Source organism: Hibiscus syriacus, unplaced genomic scaffold (assembly GCF_006381635.1).
Source record: "Hibiscus syriacus cultivar Baekdansim isolate YM2019G1 unplaced genomic scaffold, ASM638163v2 tig00110174_pilon, whole genome shotgun sequence".
NCBI classification, from domain to species: Eukaryota; Viridiplantae; Streptophyta; class Magnoliopsida; order Malvales; family Malvaceae; genus Hibiscus; species Hibiscus syriacus.
In genome coordinates this window covers 3,762,961-3,773,884 of record NW_024062612.1, presented here as the reverse complement: position 1 = coordinate 3,773,884, position 10,924 = coordinate 3,762,961, and the positions used below count along the sequence as shown (strand labels likewise).

Genomic DNA, 10,924 nt, shown 5'->3' with positions numbered 1-10,924 from the left:
AAGGAGAGTGATAAAAAATAGAGTAAATATAAAAATGAATAAAATACATAAATAAATAAAATGAAGAAAAATAATAACACATATATACATAGTAAACGACCAAATAAGAATAAAATGATAATGCAAATAAATGAATAAGCAAATAAAAGGAAGATAGAAAGATAAAAATAGAGAATAAAAATAGAAAGAAAATAGATAAATAAATAAGTAGAATATAAAAAGTAAAAGTATATATATATATAAATAAAATGATAATAATAGAATAGAAAATATATAATAGAAAATCAAAGGTAAAATGTATGTATATATACATATAGGAAATAAAATAGGAAATATAAATATATATATAATAATACTAATGATAATATATATATATATATATATATATATATATATATATATATAAACGTAATATATATATAACAAAAACAAATAAAAATAATAATTAATTAAAAAATTGAAATTTAATAGATAAATTGAAGTTCACAGGGGTTAAATTGAAGAAAAAAAAGGAAAAATTAGGTGGCTAAATTAAAATGAAATCGGATTTTATAAATTGAATTTGGGGCAAAATGAGGGCTTTAAAACGAAGAGGGACCAAAAGCGCGGTTTACCCTCATTGAAACAAAAGCGCGTAATATCTTGTGGAATCGTGTGTGATTTTTGCCTCTAGTAATCTCTCTGATCTTGTGTGTATTTTTTGTGTAATCCCTCTGTGTGTTACAAGCATCTTATTTATAGCCTAAAATAGACTATTTTTAGCCCCGATCTATTCTGGTTTTGACTCCTAAAGGGACTGAAATTCGTTGGTTGTTGATATTGAATGAAGTCCCACTTACACACGTTTGTGGTGTTGTTGGTTTTGCAAGAAACAACTGGAGCAACGTGCGGCGCGAGGAGTTCTTGTTGAGATGGAGTTGCGGCGCTCGGGTTGGGAAGAAGATGAAACCCTATCTGGCTTGTATTATAGACCGTTGGATCACACCTTAATCCAACGGACAAGATGCTTGGCGGCTGGATGAGAGGTTGAGAGATTAGGGTTACACAAACCCTAATCCATACTGATTCAGGTTGCACGTGACGTTGGGTAGCTGGATTGGGCCCAATTCTGTAAAATAGAAAAATATAACATTAACTGTGTATGCACAATATAATATATGTTATTTAATTATAATACGTAATATAATATGTATTTATTATATAATACAATTATATACCATAAATAATATCACATTAACATATAGATGCATGCAATAATATTGCATAAAAAAACGTGTTATGCAACGTAAAATAAATGTTAATCCAAGGGACAAAATTTGGTGTCTTCAAATATACATACACACAAACAGCAATACACATACAATAAAAACAGTATACCATGACACTGTTCAAGCCATGTCATTTCGCTGGAAAACATTCGTGTGAATAGTTTTTTTAAAAACGAAAATATCTACTGCAACGGTAGACAAAATAAGGTTACAAAGGTTTGCACACAGAGAGATGGCATGTCAGAGAATATAGGTCGAAAAATTCTGGGTTTTTTTTCAAAAGTTGACAACAAAATTTTACTTATTTCATAGAAGTCAAATTTCAGAATTCTAATATCAATTTAAGACCGGTGTGAGCCAACAAAACAAAACAAGGTATCTCCATAACATGAAATTAAACAGGTATGGCAAAAATTGCAAAATAATTACTGAAATAGTATTTCCAAGATGGTAAGGCACTACCTCGTTACCATCAGCACGATAGCCCCTAAGAAATCCTTCGCAGGTAGAAGCATTTGGATGCACATGAACATGTCTATAAGGACAATTTCCAGTCGTGCATAAACCTGCAGGTTATTTTTGTCAGAATCTGCGTGCCTAAAATTAGAAAAACAAAAGCACAATCTCAAAAAGTAATACCTTGCAGAAATATGAACAATCCGGCATTCGTTCTGGAATAACCTGTAAAACATCCAATCAAGAGTCGGATTTTAACCAAGAAGTCAACCTCCAGCAGATGTCAAATCAACCAGATAAGTGACAAACCTTACGAGTCAATTTGCAGCTTGGATTAGAACATAGACCATTGAGAAATTTTGTGCATACAGAGATTTTGGAGGGATCGTGAATATAGGGGGCAAAAGATACAGTAATTGTTTAATTTCAAAAAAAATCCGGTTTACTTATTATTTTTCGAAATGGGGTGAAATGTACAGTGCTTCAAGTGGTTCTTCGGATATCTCGGCATTTTTAGGATTAATTTTTTCCATGGTTTGATTTCTCGGCGTTTTTGGGGTTAATATTTTCCATGACGTTAGGGGAATGCTCGGCGTCTTCAAGCAATGCATATTGATTGTGGGATCTCTCGGCGTCTTCTGCATGCTACAGGGAATGCCAAGGTGGATCTCTCGGCGTCTTCACCTGTCGTCTGGCGCACGGGAATCTCTGCATGACTCTCTGAATCGTGCATGCATGCTGGGGGGCCTGGACGTCTGAATCTCTGCATGACTCTCTGCATGCATGCAGAGTTGCTTTGACACTTGAATACAATAATAGTGGGATTGCTCAGCGTCTTTAGTTAATAGGGTTACAAGGGCGTTCGATTTCCCGGCGTCTTCAGCTATGCATGGAGAATATTTGGTTGCAGGTGGCCGTGAAATCTCGGCGTCTTCTTCTTCCTCCGAGATTCGTTCTACATGCGTCTGTATGCTTTTGTGGCCGAAGCGTTAGATTCGCCTGAAGCGTCTGTATGCTTTGGGGCCGAAGCGTGAGATTCGAAGCGTGAGATTTATTGCATGCTTTGAGACTAATAATGTGTCTGCACCGATCAGATCAATAATAAATTTGCTCGAAGTCTTCAATTGCAGGGATGATATTATAAAAAACGTCAATAATTGGTGCACCGACTTGTTATAAAATAGGGGTGGGTATTGTATTTCGTTGCATGCAGTTGGTTTTAACTTACAGAAGCAAGTGAGGGAATTGTTTTTTGCATTAGATTCAATTGGAGCTGCTGCTTGAAGTGATATTGGAGATTTTTGTTGGTTCGGTAATTTTTCGAGCTTTGGTTTAACGTCGTTCAAAAACACGTAAGTTCTTTCTCATTTCCCATGTGAACTCTGTTTTTTTTTTCGTGTTGAAAGAATGCTCAAATATTTAGGAGAAGATACATTTAAATTTGTTCATGAGACCATAGTAATGTAATTTAGAGTACTAATGTTAATTTAAAATTAGAAAATGTAAGTTTGATGATTAGGTATACAGAAAATTTAAGTTTGAGTATTATTGTAATTTAAATTTTCGTGTAATTTTAGTTGTATTTTTATATAATAATTATTAGAATTTTTATTTTGATTTAGTGGGAAAAAATTCCCATTATGTAATCCTGACATTTTTACCGTAATAATAATGTATTTAAGTATTATTTTTATAACAATTGTTAACAATTTATATTTATTATTATAGTTTGTAAATAATTAATTTCATTACATTATTAATGTAATTTATTCTGAATATCTATTTTTACGTGTAGAGAAAATGAGCAACAAATTTTTCACGATTATCCATTACAATGGACATATGATGAAAATGAGGTCGGAGTTATTTTTCAGTCTGAACACCTATAAAATATTGTTTAAAAGGGACATCACATTTGCAGAGATCAAGGAGAGGATAGAAAGAAAAATACGTGCTAAAGTTGATGGTTTGAGGTACAGATTTATGGTATGTCCCAATCCGGTCAGGTATGCTGCAGTACCACTTGAAGAAGACGATGATATTATAACTATGGTTGAATACATGACTCAACAAATATTCCAATTATTGAGTTATTTGTTGAGTTGTGTATATATCTAATGTGCCTGGGTCATCATAAAGCGGTTGGAACTTCATCTCAAATGGGTTTTGAGAGTCATTTCGATAACTCAACATAGGTCGATGAACAGCTTTGTGGCGATGTTGGAAAGTGCAAATGAAGTTGGTGGAACATCTGGAGCCGCAGAGTATGCTAAAAAACCGCTGGGAAGAAATACTTGAAGATTCCAGTGAATATGAAGAAATTGATGAACCTCTTTTGGCTGAGGATGATGCCATGTCCCATGGTGATGAAGCTGATATCAATATTGATGAATATTCGACATCGTATCAACCTACCCCTCACATGCAGGAGATTGATTATGAAGCAATGAGGGCACCTGAATTCCCGGAGATGCCACATTTACTTCAGGCTATGAATCGTCCGATAACTCTGGTGAATAGCAGTTGGGAAGCAATACAAAGGAAAAAAAGAAGCTACACTAGCGATTAAAGAGTATTGCATAAGAGGCCATGTAGATTGCAAGATTGCAGAGTCCAACCAGAAAACTTTGTACGCGAAGTGTGTTAAATATGGGCCCGAGTGTAAATGGTTGATCAGAGTGTCCAAAATGTAGAGGCAAGATGCTTGGGTCATCAAGGTACAATGGTCCACACACATGTTGCAAAACTCTATCGAACAAGACCACCGACTACTGGACTCCGATGTAATTTGTCAATATGTGAAGGTTTTGGTTGAACAAAATCCAAGGATCCCTTGCTCGGTGTTAGTTGCATCTATTCGATACCAGTTCGGATACATTGTAAAATACAAACTCGTTTGGCATGCGAAGGAGAAGGCAAGGAGGTTGATATATGGCGATTGGGATACATCATACAATGAGTTACCTGATTGTTATGAGCTATGAAACAATTCATACCTGGAACCATCGTGAAGTCTCAGACCATGCCTGCATACGACGAGAAGATCAACTTGTTCAAGGGAAGAGAATTCCATAGACTCTTTGGGCATTCAAGTCTTGCATAGAAGGTTTTCCATTTTGCAAACGTATGGTCCAAATAGATGGTACGTGGTTATACGGTCAATACAGACATATATTATGATAGCAGTTGCGCAGGATGGTCAACGAAATATTCCCAATTGCATCGCCATCGTTGAAGGAGAGACAACAGAGGCTTGGGACTTCTTTCTCAATAATCTACATAAGTATGTCGTCCGAGAAGAAGGAGTTTCCTTGATATCCGATCGAGGAACTGGCCTTTTGGCAGCAATTGAACGACCGGGAAGTCGTTGGACACCTTCGCACGCATATCCGCATATTGTATCCGTCATATTGGTAAGAATGTATGAGAATTTCATACGGTCGTATCGTAGGGAGATAGTCAGCATGGGTAAGTTTTATTTCAGCATTTGTACTCATTTATGTGTTTGTTTATAAATTGACTTTACCCAATATCTATTTGAAACAGGATATGAACTACGCCAACCAAATTTTGACAAGAGATTGGAGGATTGAAGGCCATAGATGAGCGCATTTGGAAATGGGCGTCGAAAATCGAGCGGGAGAAGTGGTCGCAAGCATACGATTGTGGTCGGAGATACAGACACATGACTACAAACCTTGCTGAGGCCATTAATTCAGTACTAAAAGGTACACGACATCTCCCAATAGCGAGTGTGGTGAAAGAGACATACTTAGGTTGGCTAAAGTTTTGGTCTGATAAAGGGAAAGATCGAGGTCTGATAAATCGAGGTAAATCTGGGCTCGGCGGTGGTAGAAGCAATGGAAACAAATGAGCGTATGGCAACCTCAATGTTTTGTTCAGACTTCGATCGAATTGGACATACTTTTGTTGTCATGCTCATGCAGTCGCTGCATGTACTGGAGTCAATTCATACACTTATGTTGATGAGTGCTTTCACCTACAGAGGATATTAAATATATACAACCATGAGTTCAGACCGATCCCAAATGAATCTTATTGGGACAATCGAGATCATGATGAATGGTTGCCAAATCCACTACTTCGTAGAAGTCCAACGGGTCGAACGGAATCTACTCGTATTCATACCAGTATGGATATACATATTAGAGAGAAAGGCCAACCGAAGAGGTGTGGATTATGTAGAGGTGAAGGGCATTCAAAAAGAAATTGTCCAAACCTTCCACAGTATAGACCTCAGCAGTAATCTTATTTTATAAATTTTATATTATATGCGATTCAATTACTCGAGTACATATTTAATAATAATTATTTAAATTTAATTATTTAACTTTAATGATTTAATAATAAATTTAACTTTAATGATTTAATAATGATTATTTTAATAATTTAATAATAATTACTTTAATGATTTAATTTTAATGATTTAATAATAATTACTTTAATGATTTAATTTTAATGATTTAATGATTTAACTTTAATGCTTTAATAATAATTACTTTAATGCTTTAATAATAATTACTTTAATGATTTAATAATAATTACTTTAATGATTTAACTTTAATGCTTTAATAATAATTACTTTAATGATTTAATGATTTGATTATGATTTAATGATTTAATAATAATTAATTAATGATTTAATAATTTAATAATAATTACTTAATTTAATGATTAATTTTTGATTTAATAATAATCACTTGACTTTAAGATTTATATTTACTGATATAATAATAGTAAATATATTCGATTCAATTACTTAATTTGATACAAATAATTAAAATAAGGATTACAACTCTTTCGGTGTCGGGTGTTGTTGAGTAATAAAGTCGAGGCCCACGTCGGTTTCGTTGTTGTCGTTGCACTTGTTCATGATTTGTTCAGCATAACCAACCTGCTCATTCATCGAGGGCATAGGTTCTGGTGTTGTAAATACATGCCCACCACCACTATGCTCTCTCATCTGAGGACAAACACTCGTACTTGTCATCATAGATGTCATCTGATCAAAATCATTTGTTGCCCCAAACATAGGAGGGAACATGAGTGATGATTGAACATGCTGAGGATGTAGGGCGTAACACCAGAATCACTAACTTGACTAAATGATCTTGTGTGATCAAAAGATTCTGGTGGATATTATCCATTGTCTCTTGTTCTGCTCCACGGTGAGAAGAACTCCTACTCCCACTCCCACTCCCCACTCCCCTCCCAGTCCTTCTGGTTTCTCGGGTTTACCAACCTTCTGGTTTCTCGGGTTTACCAAATTTTTTCGTATACTCTATAAATTATCGTCTTTCTCTGATCGTTGTCAAGAACGGCTTTCCATGTTCCCAAAATAATTCAGGTAATCCGAACTCTTGAAGTCAAAGTCATCTGCTTGTATGGGAGTGAGCGTTGGCAAGTATGAACCCCTGTTGTTCCAATGATTGATATGGTTAGCATGTCTCACCGACCAATCCTCACCGACCCTACCCCGCCCATCTAATCGAGGAGCATCATGATCTCTGGAATGATTGGAATATGTTGTGGAAGCCGAACTGCCTCAACACTCTATCGGCAAATTGGAACTCCAAAACTGAAATGGATCAATGGTGTAACAGCACACAATATTCACAACCCTCCCAGACATGTTGCGGTACGCACGACATAATTCTTGATCATCGTACGGCCTCCAATAACTATAAATAAAATTAGTTAGTTATTAATTAAATAATTATAAAAATCAACAAATTAATAAATAACCAATATTATAATATAACATAATAAAAAATAAATTCACTTATTTTTATATATCCTCACTTTGCATTTGATGTCATCTTAACCTAAACTCTTTCACGTTGTTGTGCACCACCCCGTTCTTTCTATTTTATGCCTCCATCTGTATACCAATCAAATAATTCTGTAATTATTTTTCATTTACAAATATTCTTTATTTAATTAAAGATAAATATTTTAAATCAATAAAATTACCTTCCGGCAAGAGGAAAATCAACTGCAGTTCGGCTAATCGGTGTTAACCATGGAATTCGTACCACGCCCACGATTGTAATAACATCGTGCATCCACTGATTTCAGTCGTATACGCATTATTACAATTAATGATGCCTTGCACATCTCGTGATACAAGAATGCCAATATTGCTGATCCCCACTATACTGACGGGTCATAAAGAAGTTCTTCAAAACGGAAGTATTGTATATGGACAAGATTATGGATTTATCTGGCATCAAGATTCCGCCGATCAAACGTAATATATATGCTCGAGTTGCATATATAAGTCTCGCTCACTACATTGTGGATCGAGCTTAAACTCATTTTGCCAACCAGGATATCTCAGCCGTGGACCCTTTTGCTATATCTTTGTCTGGTACCTTCCCAGGTAACGCTCACATATTGCAAACATGTCAGATCTGTATTTCCACCACTGCCATTCCATTTGTAGGAACCCCTATTGTAAAGCCACATCCTCCAAAGTGATCGTACATTCACCACATGGAAGATGAAAAGTATGAGTTTCTGGTCTCCACCTTTCATTAATGCACTTATCAAACCGGGATCACCGAATTCTCTTACAAAAGCAACATCATAAAAACCCACTGTTTTCAAATTATCACAATACGTTGATCTGGCATCTCACAGTTGATAAGTCGAGGACGAAGGACTCGTTGTTCGTCATCCTGCAATTTATTAATCATTGTAATAGAATTAATACACGTTCTCAAATAAAAAAATAAGTCGATCATATTACTCGAAATGTGTCGACCATCTAGCCTCAAAAGAACATTTTCTTCTGCCATGTTTCACAAATCTAGACAAAAAAAAATTATACACTCATTATTACATTGTTTTATTCAAATAATCAATTGCATGTTATCTACTTTAAAAAATAAACATCAAATATAAAATGATCCCTAATTACTATTTGCTTCTCAACATTTCAACTTTGCAATTTAATCACTAAATTTATAAATTCTTTCAAATTTAACCAATATTAATACTAATTCAAGCATAGTATACCAACTTTTTATAATTTACTCTAATTCCTTAAATTCCTCAAATTTTACAAACGATCCCTAATTACTATTTGTTTCTCAACATTTTCAAACTTAGCAATTTAATCCTAATTTTAAATTCTTTCAAATTTAACCAATTAAGCATACTAATACTAATTCCGCATAGTATAGCACTTTTAATAATTACTCTTATTCCTTAAATTCCTTAAATTTACAAAACGGTCCCTAAAACTTTACAATGTTCCAAAATGGTCCCAACCTTATTTCAAATTATGTACAACTATAAATTATTATTTCAGAGTGTAACAACATATAATCACAAAATTAATAAACTTATGAAACTAAAATTATGAGATCAATATGAAACCTTAAACCTTTAAACAAGAATCAAATGAGATCTAGGGCTTGAGTTTAAATTACCTCAGGCTATGCTTTGTGATCTTGCTGCTGATCGATCTCCCTCTCAGGCTCTCACTGCTTCTGTAATTGTGAATTGCCTCAGCCCCGAGCAGTCTCTTATAAACACATTCGTAACTCATCCATGCATGCATTATTGGATTTATTTGTTAAGAAGACGCCGAGATTTCCACGAAAACGCCGAGAAATCCTTACCTAAATGTGAAGAAGACGCCGAGAAATCCAACAATTGCATGCCCCCCACATGCAGACGTGCAGGACCCCCATATGCAGACGTGCAGCCCCTGCTCAACCCGTGATTTCTGTGCTTTCTCCCTGCAGAACCCGTGATTTCTCACGTCCAGTCCCATGCACAGCACTGAAGACGCCGAGATTTCCTATGAAGAATCCAACTGAAGACGCCGAGAGTTCCTATGAAGAATCCAACTGAAGACGCCGAGAGATCAATCATACATGCACATCTCCCACATATCTACCATGCATGAAATTGCGTTAAAGACGCCGAGATATCCAACCTTCCATGCAAAGACGCCGAGAGATCCACGCTTCCATGCACATCTGATATCCAAGTTGAAGACGACGAGAGCTCCATCAAATCTAAAGACGCCGAGCTTTCCATATTTCCTATGGCAATCACTCCATTGTGGGAAATAATATCATGACTTCATTATCTTGGGAATAAAAGTTTCTCTTAAACATTATCGTGGCAGTTTTGCCGAATATAGGGACACTTTCCATCATCTTTGTTGCATTTTAAATCTTGTGAAAAATTGACAGTACTTCCGCTTTTTCACCAATCGTAACCTGGCGGTGTGCAAACTCCACCGAACTTTCTTACTTTCCAAAACACGTGTGCGCTTTTTTGGATCTCTAATGAGCTGGTTGCCATTACCAATTCGAACATACCTGCAGATATCAGGTTCATTTAGATTTATATATTGTAGTAATTCCATCAAGTAGAATTTTATATGGTAATATTAACATGATGAGTATGTACATACTCATCATTCCCAATCACTAATCTCCTCGGGACAAGAGATTTTTTGGCACTGTTTTCTGAATGCTGACTATCAGAGCATGATGATGCATCATCTGGACAGAAAGTAAGTAGAGTTAGAAGCAGCATGAAAATTTATCAAAAGGCAAAAGGAGCATCCAATTCAGTGCAGACAGTAGGTACTGATCAGAAACTAGAAAGTTATGAAACAACCTTGTTTGTTTCAATAAAAAAGATTCTAAAACGCCAAAAAGAAAAATAAATTGCTAGTCCCATGTGATGAAGCAAGCACCAACAGATCTATCAGTCAAACAAGGCAACTCAATGCCCGAAACTGATTCATAAGAATGTTTCCAATGAGCAATTATAGATAAAAAAAAGTATCCTTTTCAAGTGGCAGCTGTCCATTATGAGTTCACTCCCTAATAGGGTTACCTCTGCACATAGTTTGAGTTTGAGACTAAAATTAACCATGAGATAAATTGAGAGTAACCTGTTATTCTCTGAAGGGAACGCCTCGAAGAATCCATTTTGTAGCGCACTGAGCCAATGCGGAATATTCGTTCTCCTAAAGTATAATATATATAAGTGAAACATATCATTGAAGCATTCTTTTCAAAATCATATGTCATGCACATTATATAAAGTAGCATGACACTACTTTGTCATGTGAGCAGGTTTGCTAATTCACCTACCTCGCCGAACTTCTGTACCAGTAAGAACCTTATGGCAAGAGGGACCATTTTTGC

At 35.4% G+C, this 10,924-nt stretch overlaps 1 pseudogene; it reads right to left on the bottom strand.

Annotated features, from left to right (window-relative positions):
* Positions 1-1,604: 1,604 nt before the first annotated feature.
* On the bottom strand, positions 1,605-10,919 carry LOC120217027 (annotated as a pseudogene).
* Between the last annotated feature and the right edge of the window lie 5 nt (positions 10,920-10,924).